Source organism: Budorcas taxicolor, chromosome 16 (genome assembly GCF_023091745.1).
Source record: "Budorcas taxicolor isolate Tak-1 chromosome 16, Takin1.1, whole genome shotgun sequence".
In the NCBI taxonomy this organism is placed as follows: Eukaryota; Metazoa; Chordata; class Mammalia; order Artiodactyla; family Bovidae; genus Budorcas; species Budorcas taxicolor.
This window is the reverse complement of record NC_068925.1, coordinates 44,461,954-44,488,337: the sequence shown is the minus strand read 5'-3', so window position 1 is coordinate 44,488,337 and position 26,384 is coordinate 44,461,954. Positions and strand designations below refer to the sequence as shown.

The following is a 26,384-nucleotide window of genomic DNA, read 5'->3' as shown; positions in this document are numbered from 1 at the left end:
CTCCTCCCAATAACCCTACCCTTAGTGTTCTGTACTCACTGCCCAATCCTCTTATACTCACTTACCCCCACACTCACTACCCTCTAGGATCCCCTGCCACACACTCATGCTGTGATTACCAGGGGGCCTTACAAACCCAGCCTTGGGCCTGGGGTATCCTTGGTACCTGAACGGGTCTTTGGGGCTGGGTCATGCCCCCATGATGCTCCCTTGGGAGAGACTGTTTCTTAAACTGTCTTTCCTTGGGGAAGACTCCTGCCATTCCTGAAAATTCTGGTCTTCTAGGATTCTTTGAGCTCTAGCTAGAGCTGACTCTGTGCTGCTGCCTGACAGAGGGAACATCCAGGGCTGCATCAGGGCAGATGGTTACATAAGCGCACCTTCCCGCCCTCCACACTCCAATCCTGATGGACGGAAACATCAGGACTGATTTACAATCTTGTCCTCAACAGAATCTGCATCCAGGGCGCCAACGTTCGGGAGAAAACCGAAGAGAATAAATCACAATTAACCCAAACACCACCGACCTTTCAGTTGCTGCTATGCTACGAGTTCATTACAGAGTGTTTGGGTTTGGCACCTATCTGAGTGAACATGCTATTAGGTTTTCATCACAATTTTGACAGACATCAGATTAACTTCACTAGAGAATTCTTACTTTCCCCTGCAGGGATCAAGAACTGGTCTCCATTGAAGCATGTTTAAATGACATAAGCCCAAACTACAGTGAATTTGGACACGTTAATCATTTATTCGGTCCTCAGCTGTGAGACCCGCTTCTCAATTGTGTTCTCCGGGTGATGCTGGAAACATCCCACCACTTGAGATGAGGGCGCATTTGTCCTACATCCTAAGAAAATCCTTGTGTGTTAACTGCCCAGAGAGGGAGACCTGCTCCCTCTCTGAAGGCAGAATATTCTGGAGGCTCACCAGGGAAAGGCCAAAAAACAGAAAATGGAGCTGTCGAGTACCCAAACAAACGGCGAGGTGAGGGGAGAGGTTGTGGTTGAGTGGATGACATGCCACTGATGTCAAGAGGTCATGGGGAAAGTGGGCATGGTTCCAGAAAATCACATCTGCTTGGGACACACACAATTCAGAGAAACTGAGGTCTGTACATTCACTGAAACATGCAGACATGTCCACAAGCCCCCCAAACATGTCATACACACACTGCTGTTGGTTCTGAGCCCTCATCTCGGCTGAAGGAAGACTGGAGGGTGAAAGACAGTGAGGAAGGGGTTCCCAACCACTGGGAAGGATTCACTTCATTGTATAGCAGAAACTAATATGACATTGTAAAGCAATTACATCTCCCTTCCCCCCCAAAAAAGTGACAAAAGTGGGTCATGGCCTGGGAGGAGGCGCTGCTTCTCGGAGCCATGGAGGTCATCTGTGAGACACCACGCTCCTGCCCAGAGATTAGAAGGACCCACTCTGTGCACATGAGCCCCAGCTCGGAAGCAGCTGCCCTCAGAGTGGAAGACTCAGGAGGCAGTGCTGGAAAGACCCGGGAAGGGGATGTGCGGCCGTCAGACCCAATTGATCAATGGCTCTGAAAGCTGGCTTCCCCATGACAAACACAGTCCCCTGCCCTCATTTTTACCAATAAACCTGAAGCTGATGCTGCTTAACACCCACACTTACATAAACTGGAATATACATTTATACCCAGGGTAGTCTAGCACCTGCTTGTATTATAAACGCTGAGTAACCACAGGCTGGGCCAGACAGCAGTAGGGGCCTGTAGATACAAAAGCTACCTCTGCCCCATGGATCCCGACACTTGCCTTTTGTTTTGTCCATTTAAAAAATTCTGCTATATTTTACATGCTCATGTTTCAAAATTTATTCTTACAACTGTACAGTATCTACATTGCATGAAAATACAACACCATATAATGGTGTACTTCATGGAGCTTATATAAAATATTAATTCAGACTAGACATATCTTAACAGCCTAAAAGACATCAACAAAAGCACAAAGCACACCGTTAAGAGCCCACCCAGCTGAAGCCATGAGCATCATTAGGGACGATGAAGAAAGGACACGAGATGTGCCTACTTCACGGTCAGCCCAGGAGCCAGTACCCAAGGCAGGACCCTCCCCAGCACTGACCTATGGACAGGTTACCAGATGTCCTGCCCTTGGAGTTCTTACCTGCTTCTGGAAATCAACTTGAGGCAAATGGTGCTCAACTGTGAGCTCAACGGTGCTCCAGATACTCAACTGTGACAGGTGGGCCGTGGCCGGGGAGAAATAGGAAGATGCCGCCCTGTGAAAACAGAAAACGGGTCATGGGAGCGGCTGAAGGAGTCCACACCCCGTGCTGAGAGACACAGGCTGGCTGGCGGGAAGCTCATGGCGATGGGCCCTACGCGGCAGTCCGGAAATACCTGTGTGTCTGGCCAGCCCGGGAACTTGCACTAGCACCTCTGGGATAAGGTGCTGATTGCAGCTATGGACTCCTGTCATTTCCGGCCAAAGCAGGTCACCACACACCCTTCTCCCCTGGGGTTAGTCACCCAGCCGACTGGGAGCCGTGCTGGGAGACGACGAGCACCTGAGTGAATCACTCCTGCCAGCTGGTGGGCAAGTACCTGCCCAAGAAGGTGTCCCACCCACCCGACAACGCAACCAGCCAGGCTCAGGTACCTTGGCGCCCCACCCATTTTGTGCTCAGATGTGCGTGGGGTTTCTGTGCTTTGGGAATACCTACAGTTGTATATGGAAAAATAAGCTCTCTCCCCTCCTCTCACATACACAGAAACAGATTCGCACACGCATACTCTACAGTTGCAGATAATTTACAGCCTGTTAGCCTGGCCACACATCTGCTGGCCCTAAACACACCTCTTCCAGGAATCAGAGAACATTCTCTTTTCTTCTTCTGCCTCCCACACACAACCTCATGGTTTGGGTCCTTTGCAGGTTAACAAGGCAGGAGCAAGGCTGCGGATGGCAGGCAGAGGCACAGGGTGAAGCCGGCAGGGGCACCCAAGTCTTGCCCGCCTGTCCCCTCTTCACTGCGGCGCGTGGGCTTCCACCTGGACTTCAGGCTTTCAGCCCACGGTAAGGACAGATGTCTCTGGATAATTGAGAATCCTATTCTAAGAGACCAGGGGAAGCTCTGCAACCCATCTGTCTTCAGCTATCCCTGCAAAGAAAGCTATTCACGTACCCAAGAGGCTGAGGAATACGTGTTTTTCAGAGAAAGTGAGATTTCAGAAGCCTCTGCTATAGGTAGGCGCTGCTTTGGCCCTGGGTCTCTGGTCTGCAGAGCCCTTCAAGCAGTGCCGATGGCCCTGGGAAGGAAGAGCAGTCACCTGCCACTGCCACCTCTTCCACCCTCAGCCTACCCTTCGGGAAAGACATTTATAGCAATTAATTGCTCCTTTATTCCTCTAGACATCAAAGTTCCAAAATACCAAGGCTCCCTGGAGAAATGTCTACCCAAGTCCCCACATTCTTTCAAAAGGAGATGAAAAGAGACAACCTTCTTCCACTTCTGAGGGGCTTTAATTTCTCCAGCTATCACAACAGCCAATTAGCCCCCTACTGTCTACCGGGGTCAGACTGTCCAAGGTGCAGAGAGGAACCAAGGATTCGTGACTTGAAGGAGAGGGCGTCTGAGGGATGCGGGGGCTCCTGGTGGGACCGTGCAAGGACTCACACCAGCTGACCCATTTGCCACCTGATGATCAGGTCAATGTCCCCAGTTTACAGAGGAGGAAACAGAGTCTCAAGGCTTCCAGGGCCCCAGAGCCAGCAGAGCCAGTGAGCATGCCCTGGAGCTGGACTCTGTTTCCAGTTCAGTTCTGTCCCTGGTCAACCATGCAACCTGAGGTCGGTCACTGCCTTCTGGGCCCTGCATTTTGCCACTGGTCAAGAGGAAATCAGGACCTCCACCATGTCTTCCCTTGGTAGAGGCAAGGAGATTGGGGCTGGTTTCATAAGTGAGAGGCCAGGCACCAGCAAAGGACCGGGCACTCACAAGGGCCTCACTCCTGGTTTAATGCTCTCCTGTCGACGTCTTGAAATTCTGAATATTTTTCTAAACAAGGGGCCCTCCACCAAGCCCCACAAACTATCTAGCTGGTCCACAATGAGGGAGAGGATGTCAAGTGCTCTCAAACTGCCGAGGGCCCCGTAACCTTAAGTAGACAAGATGTGGACTCCAGAAGGATTTACTAAAGTAAAACCTCTCTAGGTGTCCACAGCCTCGTGTCAGGTGAGGAAGCAGGAGATACAAAGGACACTAAGCCTGCCTTCCAGAAGGCACCTGAATGGCTGAGGAAACCACTCTGCACAAGTCAAATAAAACACAAATCATAGGTAACAATGAACCAAAAAGATAGGTCAGGTTAAAACAGAATACTTCGAAGAGTGCCAACTGCATGTAAGGTGCCATGCCCAGCACCTCCCACTGAGCAGCTCAGAGGTGACAGGAAAAAACCCAGGGCCTTAATCTAGTGTAGTAAGTGGTGGAGTAACGGGATGTGCAAACCTCAGTGACAACACAGAGGAAGGGGAGGGACCAGCTCCCAGTGGAAGACCCTGAAGCTGTGTCTTGAAGGATGAATAGGAGTTTGCTGGTAGAGAAGATGGGGAAGGGCATTGCAGGCATGGGGAACTGACATTCTTTGAACAAACTATTATTGAGCATTTGTTTATTATATGCCAGGCCCCCTGGGTTGGGCATTGAGGATACACAGGTGAGCATGTGACAGTCTGTGATGATGGTGTCTAGTGAGCAGGGGAGACAGGCATGAATCAAGTCACACCCAGGTAAACACAGCTTGCAGACACTCTGATAAATGAAGGAAGAGTGGCGTGGGGAGTGCAAGGTGCCCAAGGACATGCAGCTGGATATCTGACCTCGCCCTGGGGACAGGCACCCCTCGCGGGCGACTTCTGAGCTATTACCAAGAGTGAGGAGATGAGGTGTTGTCTTGTGTGTGTGTGAGTCACATCCCCCTACACACACACACACACACACACACACACACACACACAAGTAAAGGTCTTGAAACAGGAAGGGGCTAGGCCTTTGGGAAAACTGAGGAAAAAGATGTGGCTGAGGCCTGGGAAGCAAGTGAAGGGGCTTGGAGGTGCTGGACCATACCTGAGAGGGGAGGAGAGGTTCAAGCAGGGGAATCAGATAAGTCTGAGACCCCTGTGGCTGAGGGGTGGAGGAAAGATGGGATGGGGCTGGAGGGATGGTCCCTGCTGGGCCAGGTGAGGGCCGGGCCTCAAGCTGTGAGTTGAGGATGGGAGGGCCTGGGATGCTTTGGCAGGTGGAACTGTGGGCCAGTGGCAGCATCAGAGCCTGGGGTGGCTGCAAGTGGGGATGTGGGGAGGCCTGACGTGCCAGCTTCCAGTCTGCTGTCGACGGCCCTGAGGACAGGCTGAGCAGCCAGGGCTGAGCTCCAGGGTTCATGGAGAAGCTCTGGAAGCACAGCAGACTCACTCTTCAGAGGAAGTTGATACCACCGTGCACATCCCCAAGGTGTTCTGGAGACAGGGTCAGAATGTGGGAACTGACCAGATCTGGAAAACATCCGGGGCACTGCTGGGAGACACTGTACTGGACGGGGTAAGGGGTGGGCAGCACTCTGGGAAGAAGGAATGACGTGAGTAACCGCAAAGAACTCACATCCTGGCCAGTCAAGTGGCCTTCATTCATTCATTCAAACAATGAAGTCATTCATTCAATGAATTCATTCATTCAAACAATCAACAAACACACTGAGCGCTTACTGGGTCCTGGGATGTTGTGCTGTGCTGTGCTTAGTCACTCAGTCGTGTCCGACTCTTTGCGACCCCATGGACTGTGGCCCACCAGCTTCCTCTGTCCGTGGGGATTCTCCAGGCAAGAATACTGGAGTGGGTTGCCTTGCCCTCCTCCAGGGGATCTTCCCAACCCAGGGACTGAACTCAGGTCTCCTGCATTCTTTACTGTCTCAGGCAGATTCTTTACTGTCTCAGCCACCATGCTGCTGCTGCTAAGTTGCTTCAGTCGTGTCTGACTCTGTGCGACCCCATAGATGGCAGCCCACCAGGCTCCCCCGTCCCTGGGATTCTCCAGGCAAGAATACTGGAGTGGGTCTCAGCCACCACACAGCAGTGCAAACACAGTCAAAAGTCCCCATGCACATTCTAGGGAGGGGGAGAACAGACAAAACAAAATAGAAAGGAATCAATGTGTAAATAACCTAGTACGGAGGAAGAAGATGGATGCTATGGTAAAGAAACTGAGCTGGAGGAGGGGAACAGGAGTGTGGGGTAGTTGGGTGAGGAGGTAAGCTGAGGGAAGCTCAGGGAAGCTGGACCGAAGCTGGACTGGGGCTTCAGCCCAGGAGGGATGAGAGCCAGGGGAGGAAGGGGAGGGGACTGGATCACAGGAAGGATAAACTGGAGGGATGGGGAGATAAGACCTCCTTCCGTGCTCCACGTGCTGCCCAGAATCCTTGGTTTCTCAACCCCAGCACTGCTGACACTGGACTGGATAACTCTTCATTGTGGGGACTGACCTGCACGTGGCAGAGTATTTAGCAGCATCCTGTGCTCTGTCTGCCCAAAGCGCCTGCCCCTCGGCTGTGACAGCCCAGAGTGTCTCCAGACTTTGCCCTGTGTTCCCAGAGGTAGCCAAAGCCCCCCGGGTGAGAACACTGCTTGAAAGGAACAGCTGACACACAGTCTGACTCACTGTTGGCTGGGCACTGTTCTGAACCCTCATGTCAAACATCCCTAATGAGGTCTTATTATACAAATGAGGATATCAGTCTCCCCTCACCCAGCTGGTAGGCCCTAGTCTATTGTGGGGCAGGATTCGAACCCAGACCATCCAGGCCCCGACCCCTCTGCTACACTGCTTTCCAGCACACAAGCAGGTGGACAGAGGTGCGCTCAGAGCCAGTGGAGGGAGGCAGGCCTGGGCCTCAGCCTCGGCTGCGAGTCCCAGTCGGGGCGGCATCTCTGGCCCCCCAGCGACATTGAAACTGGGGCACCAGAAAGAACTTCCATGAGCTCCACTCTCAGTAATTAAACTGCAGCCTCTCGGACTCGAGGGCCCTGTGAGCAGCTGCCTTAATTAATCAATTCCACATCTCCGCCTCCTCAGCCTGGAGCCAGGCTTGGCATCCCGGAACCACGCTCCACCAGCAGGCGCGAGACAGGTGTGAGCACGGCTTCTTGGGTCAGGGAGTTTGCAGGACGCGGCAGCAGTCTTAGGAGATGAGCTCGGGATGAAGAATTAGTCCTGAGGTCGCCAACCCAAGTGCCAACCTTCTCCCAAGCTCCTTCCTGCTGTGTCAGGCCAGGCGAGCTTGCAGAACAACAGTGATAATTACTGTGGTTGCTAGAGCTTTCCTGGGGGCTGCACGGTGTCAGGTCTGTTTAGCACACCGAGTCCTCAGGACAAGCCTGCAAGGTAGGAATTATTCCCTTTTTATAGATGAGACAACCAAGGCTCAGAGAAGGCAAGGAACCCACACAGGGCCACGGAGTTAATACATGACAAGACTGGAGAAAAGTTAATATGGAGTATTTATTAGATATTAGTATTGTTTCACCATTATATGTGTTGAGTGCGATGAATACATTGTAGTCACACTGTAAAATATTCTGGTTCTTAAGAGATACAGGCTGAAGTGTATAAGGGTGAAATGTCTCAATGCTTGCAACTTACTCTAGTTTCAGGGAAAAGGTGTGTGTATGAGTATGTGTATATGTGACTGTGTATGTTTGTACATATATATGTATGTGTATGTATGTGTATATGTGTGGGTGTGTATGTGTATATATATGTGTATTATATATGTAAATATATGGGTGTGTATGTGTGTATGTGAGTGGGTATATATGTGTATAAATGTGTATGTATGGGCTTACCGCATAGCTTGGGCTTCCCTGATAGCTCAATTGGTAAAGAATCTGCCTGCAATGAGGGAGACCTGGGTTGGATCCCTGGGTTGGGAAGATCCCCTGGAGAAGGGAAAGGCTACCCACTCCAGTATTCTGGCCTGGAGAATTCCACGGACTGTATAGTCCATGGGGTCGCAAAGAGTCGGTCACGACTGAGCGACCTTCACTTCACTTCACTGTGTATGTATGAGTATGTATATATATGTGTGTGTAAACGTGCATGTATATGCATGTGTGTATATGTGTGGGATGTGTGTGAGTATGAACAGAGACAGAGTGTGTGAGCAAAGGTTAACTTTGGTGAATCCAAGTAAAGGGCATGGGGGTGTTCACTGCATTATTTAGAACTTTCTGCAGATTTGAAATCCAAATGAAAAGTCAGGAAACATTAGAAAGTCCCTGGGACTTTCAGGTTAGGGTTAGGGTCACAGCAGGAGAGGCTGCAGTCGCTCTGGAGGCCCCTCGCGTCAGCAGGGAGCGGCTCTGAAACCCAGACCCTGATGGGGTCCTACTCCCCCGACAGGCGCAAGCGTGCTGCACTGGAGATGCTGGGACTCCCAACACCTCGAACCTCGGCACTCCCACCTGCCCTTTCCCCAGCAACAGGGCACCTTCTGTTCCAGGTGGGAGCTGCTGATGACGGCCCTTTGGGGAAGCTTCTCGAAGCATCAGGATCAAATCATCATGACATCATTAGTGTGGCTGCCCTGCCCAGCTGTCGAGACAGCACCAGCAAAGGCATCAACACTGAAAACTATACTAAAGCTGGGAAGGGGGCTTCAGGGGGCACCTTCCTTCTGTGGCCTGACTCCCCTCAGAGAGCCTGCAGGCCACTCTTGCACGTGGCACGTCACACACACCAGAGGACACCAGGACAGGCACGACCTTGGTTGCTAGACAGGAAGGGCTCCTCCCACTACCCTTGGGCAGACCCCGGCCATCTACCACACTCCCCGCCCAGCACTGGCTCTCCGTAGGGGGCATCTGGAGTCGTCTGGAGAAAGGAGATTTTCGATCATCACAGTTGGGAGGACACTCCTGGGTAGAACCACCTAGAATGCACAGGACGGAAGCCACGTCCACAGCGCCAAGGGCGAGGAGCCCTGCCGGGTAGTCACCTCCGTTACCACTTGCACCAGGCTCCTTCCACACCTCTGGCCCTCACATCTGCTGGTCCCTCAGCCTAGGACATTCTTCCCTGTTCACTGCTCACTGTTGTATCGTTACCTTCTGCAGACCGTGTTTGTACACTGACCCGAATCTCCTCCACTCATGGCATCCGGGTGTCTGTGCATCTGGTTTCACCTCCACTTTGGAAGCTCCCTGAGGGCAGCCACAGGGTGGGGGTCAGGTCTGCGTGGCTCCCAGGCAGCCCTATTCTCACAGACATATTAAAATGGACCCGCATCTCCCAGTTGAACAGAATTCTCATCTAACTCCTTAGAGGGGGATGATCCTTTTTTTTTTTTCAGGTCTCCAGTATTTTTGTGGACCCCTGAAAACCCTGAAGACCATAGACTCTGTGCTGCAGGACCTGGTGGATGAAACACTGCTGCCGGTCACACCTGGAGCTCCATGCACGATGAAGTGAATGAACAGATTTCAGATTTACTTGGGAACCATGTGGGAAGAAAGCCCCCAACCTCAGAACACCCTCACCTCAGAGAGTCCAAGACATCAAGGAACTGAAGGAACCTGTGTGCATAGATTATTTAACATTGCTATGACTGGATTGGTAAAAAGGCATCTGTTGAAAGCTTCTGATTTAAAAAAAATGTTTCTCCTGCGAAGTTGGCCTGATTGGTAGAAAAGTGCCCAGCTCACACTGTCTCTTCAGGTCCTTTTTACTGCTAAGCAAGGCTACCTGGCAGGCGTGCTCTGCCAGCCTCTGCAGTTCAGCCAGCACAACGCAAACAGGAAGGGATCTCAGAGCTGGGGACGCTTCCGCGGCTGCACTGGGACACTCCGATCCTGGGCAAAGTCCTCAGGCTCTGACTGAGGAACGTGCAGGTGGTGGCTTTATCCCTGCACAGTAGCGGGACAAGAACAGGAGGAAAGAGAGGCGTCTTCTGACCTAATTTAGAAAGAGGTCCTTTCTTCCTTCCCAGGGAACAGCTGGAGCCCTGGAACCTGGGCAGGCCAGAGCCTGAGACATGAAGTCAGGAACCAGCGCACCTACGGAATCCGGCTCCAGGTGTTCCTGATTCAGTCTGACCTTTGGCCTCTCGCAGGTCCCAGAGGGTGGGTAATGCAGACTGCAGAGCCCTTGTCTATTTATGAATGGGTGCCAGGGCAGGAACCCTCAGTTCACAAGTGGGTGCACGCCCCCCTCCCATACTCCTGGGCAGGACCTCTCAGGCTGGATGACCTTCACTGTGGGCTGGGAACCTGGCAGTGTCAAAAGCCCACCTGTGCAGGTTGGCGGTGGAAGGACACTTCCCTCCTGTGGCCGACATCTGAGATGCTCCCAGCATGCTGACAACCTGCTACCCATCACCTAGGGAAAAGTCAATTTGCATTGCTGGTCAGTCTTCTTAGAGGTGGGGCTGAAGTCAACTTGGGGCTGGAAGGACCAGCTCCAAGACTAATAATCTCAGGGCAGGAGCCTGGCCAGGTTTCACAGACCTTGGGTCACCTCCAGAGAAAGAAGCCAGCGTGGAAATTTCAACCCAGAAGCTCCATCAACTCTGCTGCCCACAGCTATGCCAACTCTCGAAGGGTCACCATTTAAAACATTAAATAAATTGGGAAACTGAACATTGTTGCTTTCTTGTTTGTTCTTCTTAAGAAGGGGTAAAACTGACACAGTGCTGTTTATCAGGACACCAGTAAATTCCCTTCACTCAGCCACATGGACTCGTTCACACAACCTCCTGCTGAAAGCAACGAGCCCTGTTCTCAGGGGCAAGCCCAGGCAAGGTGGCCCAATTTTTCCAGTGCCTGCCAGCAGGCTGGCTGCTTCTGCCTTTGCCCCTACTCTCCCACCATCCCTTCCCTCCACTGAAGTCTCTGATAATTGGTTCAAATAAATAGGCTTCCCAGGCCAGGCTCACTGCATCCCCTCGGAAGGGGGCCAGGAAGGCCTCCAGCTTCCTGTTGTGAGAATTAGGTCATTAAACCAATTGGGCTGCTTGCAGGGCGAGGACTCAGTCCCCCTGTCACGGCCTCCAGAGTCAGCCCCCTCCTCACTGTCCAGCTCTGGAAATGGGGGTCCTCGAGACCCAGCTGAGAGGCCCCAGGCCCAGCCTCCTGGGTGAAACTTCTTACAGACTCTTAGAATAGGAAGTTTTAGGCTTACTGCCTCTTCTTTCCTATAGGCTTTCAGCATACAGGTATGTGCTAATTTGCATTAAAATAAAGCTATGTTTGTCTACCTGGAAAACATATCCACACTACCGCAATACGTTGCAAGCCTTCATCACACCCTCACGTCACAGAAGTACACCAGTTGTTTGGATAACTGCTTCTGCTCCATTTCACAGTCCGTGACCTTCCCTCTCCTTTCCCTCCAGCCACTTCAGAACAAAAAATAATCTGAGGAAAGAGGAAACCTCCCCCTAAGGGGTTGCTGAAGACTCAGTTTCCTTCCTCCCTAAATGTTTAACAAGCTGCTGATCAAAATAAAAAATATTTTAAACAGACGCAACTTCCAGAATCTACATGCGTTTATCCCATTAAGTCACTGGGGAAGCAGCATGAAGATGAGGACTTCTGATGTGTAGCAAGACTTGTCCAGTCTGGAGGCAGGGAGGCTGGAGGCTGGAGAGGAGAGGGAGACCACTGGGGAAAACACAGCGCCACAAACAGCAGGAATCCACCCACAGTCACCTGCTCAGGGCCAAGGGCACTGCAGAAAAGCTCAGAAGAGTAGACAGAAGTGGGAGGGAGGCTTTAGGTGTCTGTGTGAAAGCTAGGAACTATCCCTATTCCCAGTGGGGTGGACACAAACACCAAGACCAGCGGAGGGGAGGAAATCTTTTCCCTTCTTCCCTCCTAGAGCTTTTGGCTGGCCTAATAATTAAATTGACATAAGACATTAAAGGGGTTTCCCTGATGGCTCAGCAGCAAAGAATCTGAAGGAAAAAAAAAAAAGAATCTGCTGCAATGCAGGAGATGGAGGAGATTTGAGTTCGATCCCTGGGTCAGGAAGATCCCCTGGAGAAGGGCATGGCAACCCACTTCAGTATTCTTGCCTGGAAAATTCCATGGACAAAGGGGCCTGGCTACAGTCCATGGGGTTGCAAAGAGTGGGACATGACAGAGCACACACAGGCAGGAAGGCAAGGCATTGAGGGAAATAAATTTAATTTCTTATGTACGAGAGCCTCAACAACATAAGGCTTGAAGAAGTGATCAGAGCAGGCACGTTTTGTATCTTATAGACAAAGGAATGATAAGTTAGTGAAGAATTGACAAGATCAAGAGGTTTGGGCTTGGAGCAGTAAACAAGTGAGAAAATTAACAACAGCCTTCTCAGCCTGGAACTCCCTGTCTCTGGTGATGAGGACACCTTCCATCCCCTGTATGGGGAAGGTACGTTTCACGTGAGAGATTTATTTCCTGCTTTCAGGGGAATAAAGAAGGGTCAGACTGTCTTTCTTGCGCACCGACTATTTCTCAAGCAACTTTAACTCCAAATAATCAATACGCCAAAGTGGTATATGTAGGGCTGGCTTATTCTGCTCCCCTGCACTTGGCACGCCCAGACAATCCATTTCAGAAGCCAAGTCCCCATCAGCTATTTGTAAAGACATCCTTCATTTCCTGAAGCCATGAAACCATTAGTCACCAAGTCGAGGAGAAGTGGAAGAAGCTCCTAGCAAAACTAGCCTGTGAGTGTTTCCCCAGGCAAAAAGACTCCTGGTTTTACAGGCCAGCTACTCACCCAAGACTGTCACAATTCATGAAACGAAACCCAGGAGCAAAGCCTATGCCCACAGAACGCAAGCAGAATCTGACCTCTTGCAAAAACTCTCAACTGAGAGGAAAAAGCTTCTCTGGAGGTTAGGGGGAGAGAGAGGTTCATTATACTACAAGTTAGTTTGATGGTATTCCTGATGATTAAGACTTCAAGTCTCAGAAAACTAAGGTTCCTCACAGGTTTACTTGGAGCATATGACATAATGTTAAAAACAGAACAAAAACTACAGGCACCAATGCACACCTGTTCTGCTTCTAGAAAAGTCATGTGAGTCTGCCAGAAAGATAGTCATAAGATTTCCAAGTTCAAAAATGAGTAACTCACCCCCAAAAAGATGTTCCTACGAGAAATGGAAATCAAGGACTGTGCACGCCATAAAAGAGGGGGAAGGGGACTTCCCTGTGGTCCAGTGGCAAAGACTCCACACTCCCAATGCAGGGGGCCTGGGTTTGATCCCTGGTCAGGGAACTAGATCCCACATACTGCAACTAAGAGTTCACATGCCACAGATAAAGACCCCACATGCCCCAAGGAAGATCCATGACCCCAAGTGCTACCACCGAGACCTGGTGTGGCCAAATAAATTAAATAAATAAAGTTAAACAATAAAGCAAGCAAGTTGCAGATATCAGATAGCCGGCTAGACATCTCACCACTCACCTCCTAAGGTCATGCTCTGACACTGTTCCAATACCATTTCTCCCACCCAAGCAATTTACTACCGACCCAGTGGTGTTCTCTGACGCATGGCCCACATCCACCTCTCCCAACCACACCCCTCACTTTGGCCTGGACCGGTTTTTAATCTAGAATCCAATCGAAGATCTCACCTTCCCTTGGTTCCCACGCTCATTCCTCTCCCTGAGCCTAGAATGCTCACCAGCTTTTCTTTGTCTATCATCATGTTAACAATTTTTAAAAATCAAGGACCACTGACTCTTTGTCCAGTTTTCCTTAGAACTGGAGTAAGGGTAGACATTTTGGCGAGAAACAATGGTAGCTGATGTTGCCCATGTCCCACCGGAGGCACACAATGGCAGCCTGCCCCGTGTCTGGTGATGCCGACTTTGTGGATCACTCTGTTACAGAGCAAAGTTTTAAATGTACAAAAGAGAGAGTAAGTAGATTAAAAGAAAACAGTAGAAGGAAATAACACAAAATGAAACCTAGAAGTTATAAGATTAAAGACTTTAAAATCTAATTACATGAAAATCAAAACTCTCTGCATAGAAAAAACAATATAATCAAAAGGACAATGACAGACTGTATTTCCACAGTCATAGGACACACTGCTGTAATATACAAAGAATGCCTACAGATCAATAAGAAAAAGACTGCCAACACAAGAAATAATGGGCAAACAACATAATAGATTGCTCTTAAAGATCTGAAATGATACTCTATTTCCTCAAGAAATTAAATTTAAATTATAATGATATACCACTTCTTTCCTATCAGATTAGCAACATGGCATGGGAAAAAGAGCTATTTCTGCATAATTTCGGTGGGCATATAAGATGTTACCATGGAGGCCAACTTGGCAATACTAAAAATTTAAACAGATGTACACTTTGCTCTGGGGCTTCCCAGGTGGCTCAGTGGTAAGAATCTGCCTGCCAATGCAGGAGACACGGGTTCCATCCCTGAGTTGGGAAGATCCTCTGGAGAAAGGAATGACTACCCATTCCAGTATTCTGCATGGACAATGCCATGGACAGAGGAGTCTGGTGGTCTACAGTCCATGGGGTCCCAAAAGAGTCGGACACAACTGAGCAACTAAACAACAACACAACGCTTTGCGCTAACAGACTGTAGGAATTTATCCCATAGATACAAAAGCACAAAGATATACGTAGAAGAGTATTTCTTTTTAATAGCAATAAAAGATAGGGAGTTTTGTAGTGCTCCAGTGGTTAAGATTATGCAGGTTCACTGCTGCAGCCCATTGTATCTGCGAACTGAGATCCTGTAAGCCACATGGTACAGCCAGAATGAATAAATAACAACAGAAAATTTAAATACTCAGCATCAGGGGACACTGAAAAAATTTAAAGTATAAGCAATCAAAAGAATGACAGGGAACCATTAAAATGAGTCAGATAGTTGTAAATGACCTCAGACAGAAACTTAACTTCTCTGTGCCTCAGTTTACTCACCTGCAAACTGTGGAGAATAACAGTATTTAGTTCATAAAGTTGTTGTGAAAAATAAATGTGTCAACATAAGTAAAGCGCTTTTAACAATACCCAGCACACAGGAAGTGAAGAGGTATTAGCCAGACGACAGCAATGGTGATGACAGTGGAATGGAATGTTGGGTTCCAATATTTCGCGTGAAATGAAAAAGATAAGGTGAGTATTACAGTGTGTGTGGGGGGGGGAAAAGCAGTGCAAATCAGGCGTGTGTGCAGCCAGTGTGTACCTTATGCACTTGTACGTGTAGGAGTCTCTTGTTAAGATGAACAAGACAGCCACTAACAGACATCTTTTTCAAGGCCTCTCTCTCCCCAATTAGCCTTTTGAGTTCTGTACTATGTGTATATTACCTACTCAAAAAAAAAAAAAGTGTTCTTTTTAAGGAGGTGAAACGGGGTCAGAAGAGGAGAATAAACAAATATCTCCCTCCAGGCGGCCCCGTGCCATGGCTGATGTTGAGCACTTACGCTCTGCCACCACTACCGCTCACAGGCTGTGAGACCCCTTTCTCTTCCTTGGAGACAGGAAGCCAGGGTGGACAGCCAGCACTCAGAGCAGAGATTAAATGATGGGCATGTACCATTTCTCAGGTGGTGGTGGGCAGCTTCTCCCAGGGAGGGAGGAAGGACTCTGCTTCACCATGTCCCACTGTAATCTTCAGGGAAGTAGAGCCGGGGCCCTGGAGAAACCCCACCACCACCTCAAGCCAGCTTACTAGCCTGTAGGTCCTACTCTGTTCCCCCTACAAATTACCAGCACCCCATTTTCCGGCCACTTCAGCGATTGGCCATAGCGCACATGCTGAGGAACGGTGCTCCCACAGGTCTGAAATCATAGCCTAGTGGGCCTGAGCATGGTGATTTCTCTATAACCTTCTGTTCCTTCCTTAGTAAGACTGGATCAGGGGCTCACCCCGTCTTTAAAATCTCTGGATCATGTTGACAGCACCTATGGTTCTGTGTATTTAAACCATATTCTTCCATCCCCCACTCCCTCCTGCATGAGAAACACAAAATTTTAAATGGAAAATCATTCAAATATCCTCTCCCTGGAGAGAGTGGAAGAAACCTAGAGGGTCCAAAACCTGTTTTAGTTCACATTCCTGTGCAGAACAACATTCTGCAAGGACAAGGGTCAGGATGGATCTGTCAGAAGCCAGGGCTGCCTGGGGCAGGGGGCTGGGAGGCCTTGGTCTGGGCAGGGAGGTCAAGGCTAACCCATCTCCTTGGAAACTGAGCCCCTGGTTCGCCCGGGTGATTTAGCAGGAAGAACAAGGGTGGGGCCCACACTGTGAAAGGTATCTGAATCCAAAAGGGACCCAACCCCTGAAGGAAGCACCCCCCGCCCCCGCCACGGCCCCCAACCAGCTTGCAGAAGCCAGAACTGAAGAACGCGAAGGCGGTAACTTCATCTGTTTGGGAGTTGTTATTCAGTTCAGGGACACGAACCACAGGATTCCAGCAGCAGGAAACATGTGGGCTGGATACTCAGGAGATGCTCAGGCCTGAAAAAGCCTTAATTGGAACTGGTTTCCCAAAGCCTCCCACCCAGCTCTCCACGTGGGAGGGGAGATGGAAGTGGGTCACATTCTCTCAGCTGAACTGGCGTCACCGTGGGCTCCGACCACACGTGAACAAGTCCGGGGGCACAGAGTGGCCTGGTCTCCTCGCCAGGCCGGCCATTTCCTCCTGCTCAGATGCTGGATGGCTCTGGGGCCCTCTGGACCAAAGGGGCAGCTGGTTGGCACCAGAAGGGCAGTGACACTGAGGGGGCTGGGGGAACGAACATCACCCAGGAGCATAGCCCCATCCTGGCGCCTTCCTCGCTCTCTGAATGTGGGCAGGTGCCTCTGCCAGCCTTGAGTCCTCTCTATTCCAGCTCCCACCCAAGGATGAGTGGATGAACACTGGGTGCTTTTCAAGGACCTGTTTGGCCTCCCTTGACTGGGCTCTTTGGAGGGAACACGAGGCCTGGAGCTGGGCAGACTTGGGGAAGAACGACCCTCCTCTACTCTACTCTACATATACTGACCCCCAGTGGGGCTCACAGACACAGGTGTCCCTGGCTTCATGCCCAGCGCGCTGATGCAGCCAGTCCCACAGCCTGCCTGCTGCCATAAGCCTGCATTCCAAAGTTGGCAGAGAGAGGCCTGGAAGGCAGGGAAAAATTCTGCAGAGCCAAGGTCTGATGGACTTTTCACAAGAACAGGCACTGAGGACTTCCCTGGTTGGCCAGTGGTTGAGAATCTGCCTTGCAATGTAGGGGAAGCAGGTTCAACCCCTGGTTGGGGAACGAAGATCCCATATGCCTTGGAGCAACTAAGCCTGCACGCAACAGTGAAGACCCAGTGCAGCAAAAAAGAAAAGAAAAGAAAGGCACCAGATTGATGGTATCACTCCAAAACAAAAACTCTGGAAAGAGCGGATCACCATGATCACTCCTCCTGACTTGAACCCAAGTGACAAAGCTTTAAGGCTTTAAGAGGAAGCATAGTTCTTACTAACCATGACTGCCAAGGTGCTGATTGTTTCTGCAGATGCCCACATGAGTGCAGCTTTCGTCAAGTGCAACACACAAGGGCTCTAATCTCCTAACTCTTCCCGTGCTCTTCTGGGAAGCCAAGCAAAACCTCCACCTTAACATCCACCCAGGGCAGGTGCCCTTGGGGCTGATGGGGATATCTGGAAATTATATCCTGACTGCCCCCCACCACTACCCCTGAGAGTTCAAGATACTCTCACCAACATGTTCTTGCTTTATTCACATGGCTCCAACTAGATAATAAACCTCTTGGCCCTAGACTAGAAGCTCTGTATGATAAGAACTATTTTTACCCTGTTCTCCACAGTACTCCCAGTGCCTGCCATGGGGCCCGGATAGTAATAAAAGTTCAGTAAATATTTATTAATTGAAAAAGGAGCCATTAGAAGGAAGGAGGAAAAGAAGGACCAGTGGAAGACAGTCATCACGTCTTGCTATCTCGGTGCCCTTGGTTGACATTACAGAGACATCACAGCAGGGATCAGAAACCAAGCCCTATAAACCCCTTCTGTGCTCTGCCATCAGCAGTCTTCCATCCTGTTATGAGTCACTGTTTACATACCTGCTTACAGAAGCATCTACGGTACATGGACATGAGAAATAGAGAAACACAGACTTCCCTGGTGGTCCAGGGGTTAAGAATCTGCCTACAGAAGACACAGGTCCGATCCCTGGCCTGGGAATATCCTACTTGCCTTGGAGCAACTAAGCCTGTGTACCACAACTACTGAGCCTGCGCTCTAGAGCCTATGAGCCGCAACTACCGAGCCTGCTCATCCTAGATCCGTATGAGAAGCCACCACAATGAAAAGCTCGTGTACCGCAGTGAAGAATAGCCCCCGGCTGCCACAACTAGAGAAAGCCCAAGCAGCAGCACAGCCAAAAATAAATAAGTAAATAAATGTTTTTTTAAATAAGAAAGTAAGGAATGGAGAAACATTCATGACCTTCAGCCCTTAAGAAACTTCAGAAGGAGGAAAACGATGTTTGGTCCAGCGACACCCACCATGGAAGGACACCTTTCCCTCCAGGGGCTGTTGTCTTCCTCCTGAAAAGGCTTTGTGGAGGATCAGGGCATAATCAGTCTTTAACAACTTAGTATAACAGCAGTCGGGGCTCCATGCCCTTTCATAAAAGAAGTTCAAAAGCACTTTAGCTCAAACATCATAATGGCCCTGGGAGCTATGAAGGCACAAGTATCATTATCTCCATTTACGATGGAGGAAAGTAAGGCAAACCGAGGTTAATTAGCTTGCCCAAGGTCAGATGAAATGGGGGAAAAAGGCGTAGGATTCAAACTCTGCAGCAGCCTCCAGTGTGCTAACTCTGGCCTCCCCACAATGTCACCCACGCTGGGCTTAAGATGTTTTTTCTTCTCTGTTGTTTCTGCTGAAACACAGCATCTGATAGGAAGCCCAGAGCTCGCACATGAGAGTGCCATCAACTGGGCTTGAGTCTTGACTCTGTTTTCTGACCACAACTACTGAGCCCGCGCTCTGGAGCCTATAAGCCGCAACTACCGAGCCTGCTCATCCTGGAGCCGTATGTCCTGTTGTTGCTGTCCTGAGCTCAGCAACAAGAGAAACCACCACAATGAAAAGCGTGACCTCAGTCAACTTACCTAACCTTTCCAGGCCTCAGCTTCTGAATGTGTGCTAAGTCATTTCAGTCATGTCCAACTCTGTGCAACCCCACAGATAGCAGCCCACCAGGCTCCCCCGTCCCTGGGATTCTCCAGGCAAGAACACTGGAGTAGGTTGCCATTTCCTTCTCCAATGCATGAAAGTGAAAAGTGAAAGTGAAGTCACTCAGTCGTGTCCAACTCTTTGCTACCCCATGGACTGCAGCCTACCAGGCTCCTCCGTCCATGGGATTTTCCAGGCAAGAGTACTGGAGTGGGGTGCCATTGCCTTCTGAATGTGTAAAACAGTAATAATGCTACTTACCTCAGAAATTAACAGTGAGGACTAAATGAGAAAATATATGTAAAATGTCATTATCATTCATTTTCTCATTTTCTAAATGAGTACATATCACTCTCAAAACAATAATTTTTAAAAAACAGTTACATGAGAAAAAGGTGGCACCCACTCCAAGTTTAGTTTCTACAAGGCCACAGATAACATGTGACTGACACGCAAGTCTCAGTCTGCCAATGAAATATACCAGGTCCCTGAGAGGGACTTGCAACACAGAAGTCCTGTTTGATTCATTCTGACTCATGTTGGCCTCTCAAGGTTAGCAGAGCAGATGGTATCTCGGACACTGACAGACAAGTGGATGTCTGAGTAAGGATCCGAAAGGCTGGCCAACTGCCCCCAGTCTACAGAGGCCAACTCTGGACTCCTGGTGAGCTGAACTCCTGGCTTTGAAACACCATTTATGAGTGCTCTGCTGAGCTGCTCAACTCTGCTCAGCCCAGGCTAAAGACAGCTTTCTAGGTACCACTATACTCCTGGATCAAGTGATGTACAGGACTGTAGATCAAATAACCAAACAGGAGGTGTTCAGAGGTGACAATGTGGCCTGGTGGTACTCAGCAAGAGACTGGAAGAGAAGTGGGGGATGGTGTGGGAGAGGAAAACTGCCCAGTCACTCTTGATACACTTCCAACAAAGACACTGTGACATGGAATTTCCTGGTGGTCCAGTGGTTAGGACTCTGCATTCTCACTGCCGAGGGCCTGGGCCCAATCCCTGGTCAGGGAACTAAGATCCCACAAGCTGAGTGGCACAGCCACCAAAAAAAAAAAAAGACTGTGACAAATAGGTGTGCGTGGGTCCCTGATGCACATAAGAGCAGTAGCAGAACTCCAAGGTTACACCCGAGGCACGACCACCATAAGAATCTTTTCCTGATGCAGAGAGAAGCAGAAAACATAGGACATGCCACTGTACAGGACAAGACGCTAAGAGCTGGTGATGCTCATTCACTCAACTCAAGAAATATCTACCCATTACCTACATAGTCAGAAGGAAAAGATGGCTTGAGGGAATCTGCAGGACACACAGACACGCACACCTGGACCTTTGTTAACCTAGCTGATGGCTCCCACGCCTCCCAGCTTTCTAGGCCAGAGACGTGAGAAACTTGATGGGAATAGACGCAACACTGCTGACTTCCGAAAGCCTTCCAAAAGCAGGGCAAGGAGAGCATGCTCACTGCTCTTCCTAGTGTTAGAAGCTCTCCTGGGATGGACCCTCAGGAAAAGTTCCCATGCAGTGACTTCCCGCTGTTCAGAATCGAAGAGTAAAATCCAAATTCCTCACCGTGGCCACAGGTCTAACTCCTGCCAGCTCTTTATTCAGCCCACTCCAGCTTCCTTGGGCTTGTTGCTTCTGCTGCCCTCTGCCCATCAGCTGGGTCTCCACTCAAAATTACCTCCTTAGGGACTTGCCTGATGATCCAGTGGCTTAGACTCTGTGCTTCCAACGCAGGGCGGCTAGTCACAGAACTAGATCCCACAGGCTGCAACTAAGAGTTTGCATGCCACAACCAAAGATCCTGCATGCTGTGACCAAGATGCGGTGCAGCCAAATAAATAAATAAAAATACATTTTAAAAAAACACACCAAAGTTACCTCCTCAGAGCTCACTACAGTTATGACCCAGGCATTCTCCATCTCACTGCTCTCTTTTATTCTCCCTGCATCTCTTTTCACCATCCTGTTTTATTCACATGTGTACTTGTTTACCATCTGTCTCTCCCACTAGAACATGAATTTCATGCATCTTGGTGATCTTGTTCTTGGCTCAGTCCCCAGCATCTACAACAGTGCCTGGCACATAGTAGGTGCTCAATAAGCCATTCAATTTAAGAAATGTTTATGGAGTGCCTACAAACTTTAACAGTAGACCACAACAAGACAAAAATCTCTGCCCTAAAAGAGCTTAAATTCTGATAGGAGATATTTAGTAGATAAAAAAAATAATGGTGAAATAACAACTACTGCTTCAACCAAGCCCTTACCAAGGGGCTCAGTGTAGTTCTAAGACTCTAATAGGTAATTTAATCCTATAGGTAATTTAATCGGTAATCTAATAGGTAATTTAATCCTCCCAACAACTCCATGAAGGAAGTATTAATAGTTTATCAATGGGGAAACTGAGGCACAGAGCAGTTAAGTTACTTGCTGAAGGTCATGAAGCTCATGATGGCAGAACCAAGATCCAAACCCAAGTTTAGTCCTGTCTTTGGACTAGTCCTGTGTTTAGACCTCAGGCTCTGATTAAGAGCTCTGCTTCATATTTGCTGGGTGTCGAATAACTAGTTGCTCAGCACCCTTAGCAGCTGCTCCCTGTAGGCAGGGCTGGAGTGAGAGCCGACCCATCAAAGAAGGGCTGCCCTGCTCTGTGAGCATGGTGACATGGAGACTGCTGGGCTGACCACCGTGTTAGACTCTGGATGAAAAGGAAAGTGATGAAAGGACATGGACAGGGCTTCCCCGGTGACTCGGTGGTAAAGAATCCACCTGACGATGCCAGAGACACAGGTTCAATCCCTGATCCAGGAAGATCCCACCTGCTGCAGAGCAACAAAGCCTGTGTGCCCCTACTATTGAGGCTGTGCTCTAGACCTGTGCTCTGCAACATGAAAAGCCACCAGAATAGAAGCCCAAGCACCACAGCTAGACAGCAGCCCCACTCACTGCAACTAGAGAAAAAGCCAGAGCAGCAACAAAGACTTAGCACAACCACTAAGTAAATAAACACAGTTTTCTTTTTAAATTAAAAACACAAAAAAACATAGATAAGGTCAGCATTCCTGGGCTCTAGTTTCAGGCGCTGTGAAACACCTAGGCAGGTCCACCAGTACTTGATGAGTATACTTTGCGGGTGGGATTTAGATGCTGTGAGAGATGGAAAGCTGAGTCCAATAGAGACCCTGGCCTCAGAAAGCTTAGGGTCATGCACCTGCACATGAAGCTGAAAGAGAGGTAGAAAGTGACAGGTGCCATTAGCAAATGTATAGACTGGTATGGGATTTCAAAAGAGTTACTCAGGGGACTAGGTCCACAGGCTAAAACTCCACGCTTCCCGGGTTCAATCCCTGGTCAGGGAACTAGTTCCTACATGGCGCAACTAAGTGTTCTCACGCCTCAACCAACAATCTGCATGCTGCAACTAAAGATCCCACCCATGTGCAGCAAAGAAGATCCGAGATCCCGGATGCCACAACGAAGACCTGGCACAGCTAAACAAATAATTTTAAACAATAAATATTAAAAACAACAACAGTTACTCATCTCTGGGGGCTAGTGCCCAACAGTAAGAGGGGCCTGACCTACATAACCCCCACGGTCCTCTAGTTCAGAACCTGTTCTGACAGCACAGGTTTGGTGCGGCATGGAGATCCACGTTTTATTCCGGTTAATGGTTCAAGTTCATGGCCACTGAGCACTTCTCCCACCCACTGCGAGATCAGTCCCAACCTCTTTGGGCAACATCGTATAGCAGTGGGAGGGCAATCATGCTCTCGTTTAAATAATGCAGCCGGATGTGGGAATGAAGTCCAGTGCGTGCTGCCCTCCTCCTCCTTGAAATGGTTTTTAAGCCCACAAACCCTCTTCCCTTCAGGAGGAGGTGATCCACCTGTGGACACCTTGTCAGAACGTGGAGGCCTAGTCACCCTGTTCCCGTCAGGATCTCTAGAGTCTAGCACAGCGTCTGGCTCACAACAGGTATTGAATACAGTTTGCTGAGCTAAACCGGAGGATAGCCAGGTCTAGAAATTCTCTGCCAGACATCTAAGTCTCAGTCGGTGTTCCCTGAAGTTTCGCTCTCAGTCTCTCCCCAGGGGATCAGACTGGTTTCATCTCTTTACTTATGCTACCACTACCCTGGTTCAAGTCACCATCATCTTTTGCCCAGCAGTTGCAATGGTCAGTCTCCCAACTAGCATCCTTGCCTCTACATGCCAGGTTAGTCCCTGCTAACCTGACAGCAGGGACTGCTCAGACATGTTCCGCACACCAGAGAGGCAGACATGTGGGGTCTAAAAGAGGCTGAGTATCCAGACTTAGGTGTCTTGGTTACCAGGTGCAAGAAAAAGGAAGGTGGTTGGGGTGGGGATGATGGCAATCATCCCTGCTCCTTACAATCCAATCTCCATATGGAGGCCAGCATGATCTTTCAAAACTTAGATTTTATCACCTCTCTGCTTAAATCCTCCAATGAGTTCTAACTGCACTTGGGGGGAAAAAAACCAAACTGGTTCTTCCCACCTTCACAGCACTTACTACTTACCACTACTAAACTTACTTTGTCTGCTTATTTATTTACCCCTTTCTCTTGAGAATGTCAGCTACAGGAGGGCAGGGGCTATGTCTCCAGAATCCAGTGCCTGGAAAGCCACATAGGAAGCGCTCATAACTGAATGGATGAATCTCCATCCCAGGGAGGCGACTTGTATATAAGAGGGCCACTCACTCCACCAGGAAACCATGAATGACACACTGGCACCTTTATTTATAATTCGAAATCCTGCTTTAAACCAGGGGAAACTTGGTCACTCTGGACATTTTAATGGCCCAAGAGATCAGTATCACTTAGAGTCTAAAGCCAGGAACTAGAGCTCAGTAGTTGCAGCAGGGAGCTAGGAGTCAGAACCTAAGGACTAACTTTGACTTGCCTCCAGGTCCCTTAGCCACACCCCCACGCCTCAATTTACCCAGCAGTCGGCCAGGCACACTTTCCTAAGTTGTGTGAGTGACAGGAGACAAAGTAATTAACAGTACTAGCATACTTGATCCTCGGACAGGAGGTGACGCAAGCCTCACATCGCGTTATTTGTAAAACTCTTGATTTGCAGCCAACACAGGCCTCCTGGGCCTTCCCAGGGGCTAACCTGACAACAGGGACTGTTCAGACACGTTCCGCACACCACAGAGGCAGACATGTGGGGCCTAAAAGAGGCTGGGTATCCAGACCTAGGTGTCTTGGTTACCAGGTGCACAGGAAGGTGACTGGGGTGGGGATGATGAGGAGAAGGCAAGAAGCGCAGTTTGGGGCTCCCAGTGGTCAATCTTGCAGGTTCACAGATACATGCCAGCCATACAGGCGAGACATGTGCCTACAACCTGCACCTTCCAGGAACACTCACGGGGGACACGACAGTTCAGCCAGGCTAGAGAGAGGAAGAGCGACCCAGGGGCCAGACCTTGGCAGCATTTAGTTTGGGGAAATACGGGGGGCTCTTTACAGAGGTTCAGTCAGGATGCTAGAGCGGGGTGCAGGTGAGGAAAGAGACAAGAAGGCGCGGGACCTGAGGCTGATAGGCGGCGACAACCACGCCGATGCGGTGGGGTGAGCAAGAGTGGATGGCTCGGACACCTGTGGAGGCGACCTCCGGGGGAGGAGAGGTTGAGGACGGCTCGATGGTGGTCTGCCGCGGGATCGGGGGCGGGGGCGGCGAGCGGCAGGAGGCAGCGGCGGCTAGGCGGGGCAGGAAACCCGGCCCAGACCAGGGCTCCGTGCCGGTGGTACGGGCGGTGGGTCCCAGTCGGGTCGGGGGCGCAGTCCGCGGCCCCTCCCCGGGAGACAAAGGGCTGGCTGCTCCCCGAGCCCCGGAGCGGCGCGGGCCCGGGCACTGCGGGTGCGGGCCGGCCTCGGCGCTTACCTGGGCCGCCCGACCCGGCCAGGCGGGCGGGGGCTGCGGGTCCGAGAGCGGCGCGCGGCGGCCTGTTCCGGGACGCGCACAGCCCGAGCAGCCGCTACGGCAGCAGCGGCAGCGGCAGCAGCGGCAGCAGCGGGAGCGGCCGCCTCAGCCTCCGCCTCCCTCTCCGTGAGTCACCGCGGCGGGGAGGGAAGGAGGCGCCAGGCCGCCAGGGGAGGGACCGGCGGAGAGGGCGGCATCTGGCTCCGCGCGGGCGACGGAGGCGCGGTCACGGCAACGCCCCGGGGTGGAGGGCGGCAGAGGGCCGGCGTAGGGGCGCGGTCCGACGATGTAATGGGCACGGCCTGGAATTCTCAGTGGCTCTCATTGGTTAAGTGGGCCAGTGGCGCGGAGCTCTCAGCTGAGAGGTGGGTACTGCGAAGCGCTCAGGCAAGCTCACTGGGCCCTTTGGGGTGGGCGGGGCAAGTGGCCCCGGGGCGGAGCCACGAGATGGGCGGGTGGAACCCGGTTGCGGGTAGGGCCTAGAGGCTCTCAGAGCAAAGGGGTGGAGCGGGTCGGGGGTTGGCAAAGGAGGAGGGGCGGGGGCTCCGAGGGGGAGGCAGCCTAAGGGCGGAGCCCGGGCTAAGGATGGAGCCGGCGTTGCGGTAAAGCAGCTCGGCTTGTCCCTAGCTGCTCCAGAAGCACAGTGATCCCGTAAAAATAATGGCCTCTCCTACACATGAGTCTGAGTTTAAAAATGGGGGCGGCCACACGAGGCGGAATCCTACCCGTTTACTCAGGACCCCTGAAAAATCTGAAATGGACAAGGTTGCAAAACATTTAGAGGCGTGGTCTTCCTGGGTCTTGGAACTGGATATAGTGCTACCTTTGAAGCAGTTGGGCCCACTCTTGAACTGGTGTCCTGTGTAACCTGGATCCACCGAACCCCGAGAGCCCAGGGATGGGCCTCTGTGGGTCCGTTAAACTTAGAATATCGTCTGTATTGATAGTGAATGCATTGCGGGGGCGAGTAGAGAAGGTTGCCTTTGGTTAAAATGTTGCTACAGAAAGTCTGACTCGATCTGCTCTGGAGAGAGTATAAACAGCCTCCTTTAGGCAAAATGCGAATTGCTCTGAACATCCAGCTTCCCTTTAAAGGGACACGTGTCTTCAAGCGTGGTCTCACTTTCAACATTTAACTTAAC

The 26,384-nt window shown here is 50.5% G+C and overlaps 1 protein-coding gene across 1 annotated transcript in view; it reads right to left on the bottom strand.

The window, feature by feature from the left end:
• CTNNBIP1 (catenin beta interacting protein 1) overlaps positions 1 to 25,304 on the bottom strand; it is a 48,036-nt gene extending 22,732 nt beyond the window's left edge. Inside the window, exons 1-2 of the mRNA XM_052653862.1 lie at positions 25,204 to 25,304; positions 2,163 to 2,277 (exon numbers count right to left, since the gene is read on the bottom strand). The gene's annotated coding sequence lies outside the window, so the exon portion shown is untranslated. The remainder of the gene's footprint in view (positions 1 to 2,162; positions 2,278 to 25,203) is intronic.
• Between the last annotated feature and the right edge of the window lie 1,080 nt (positions 25,305 to 26,384).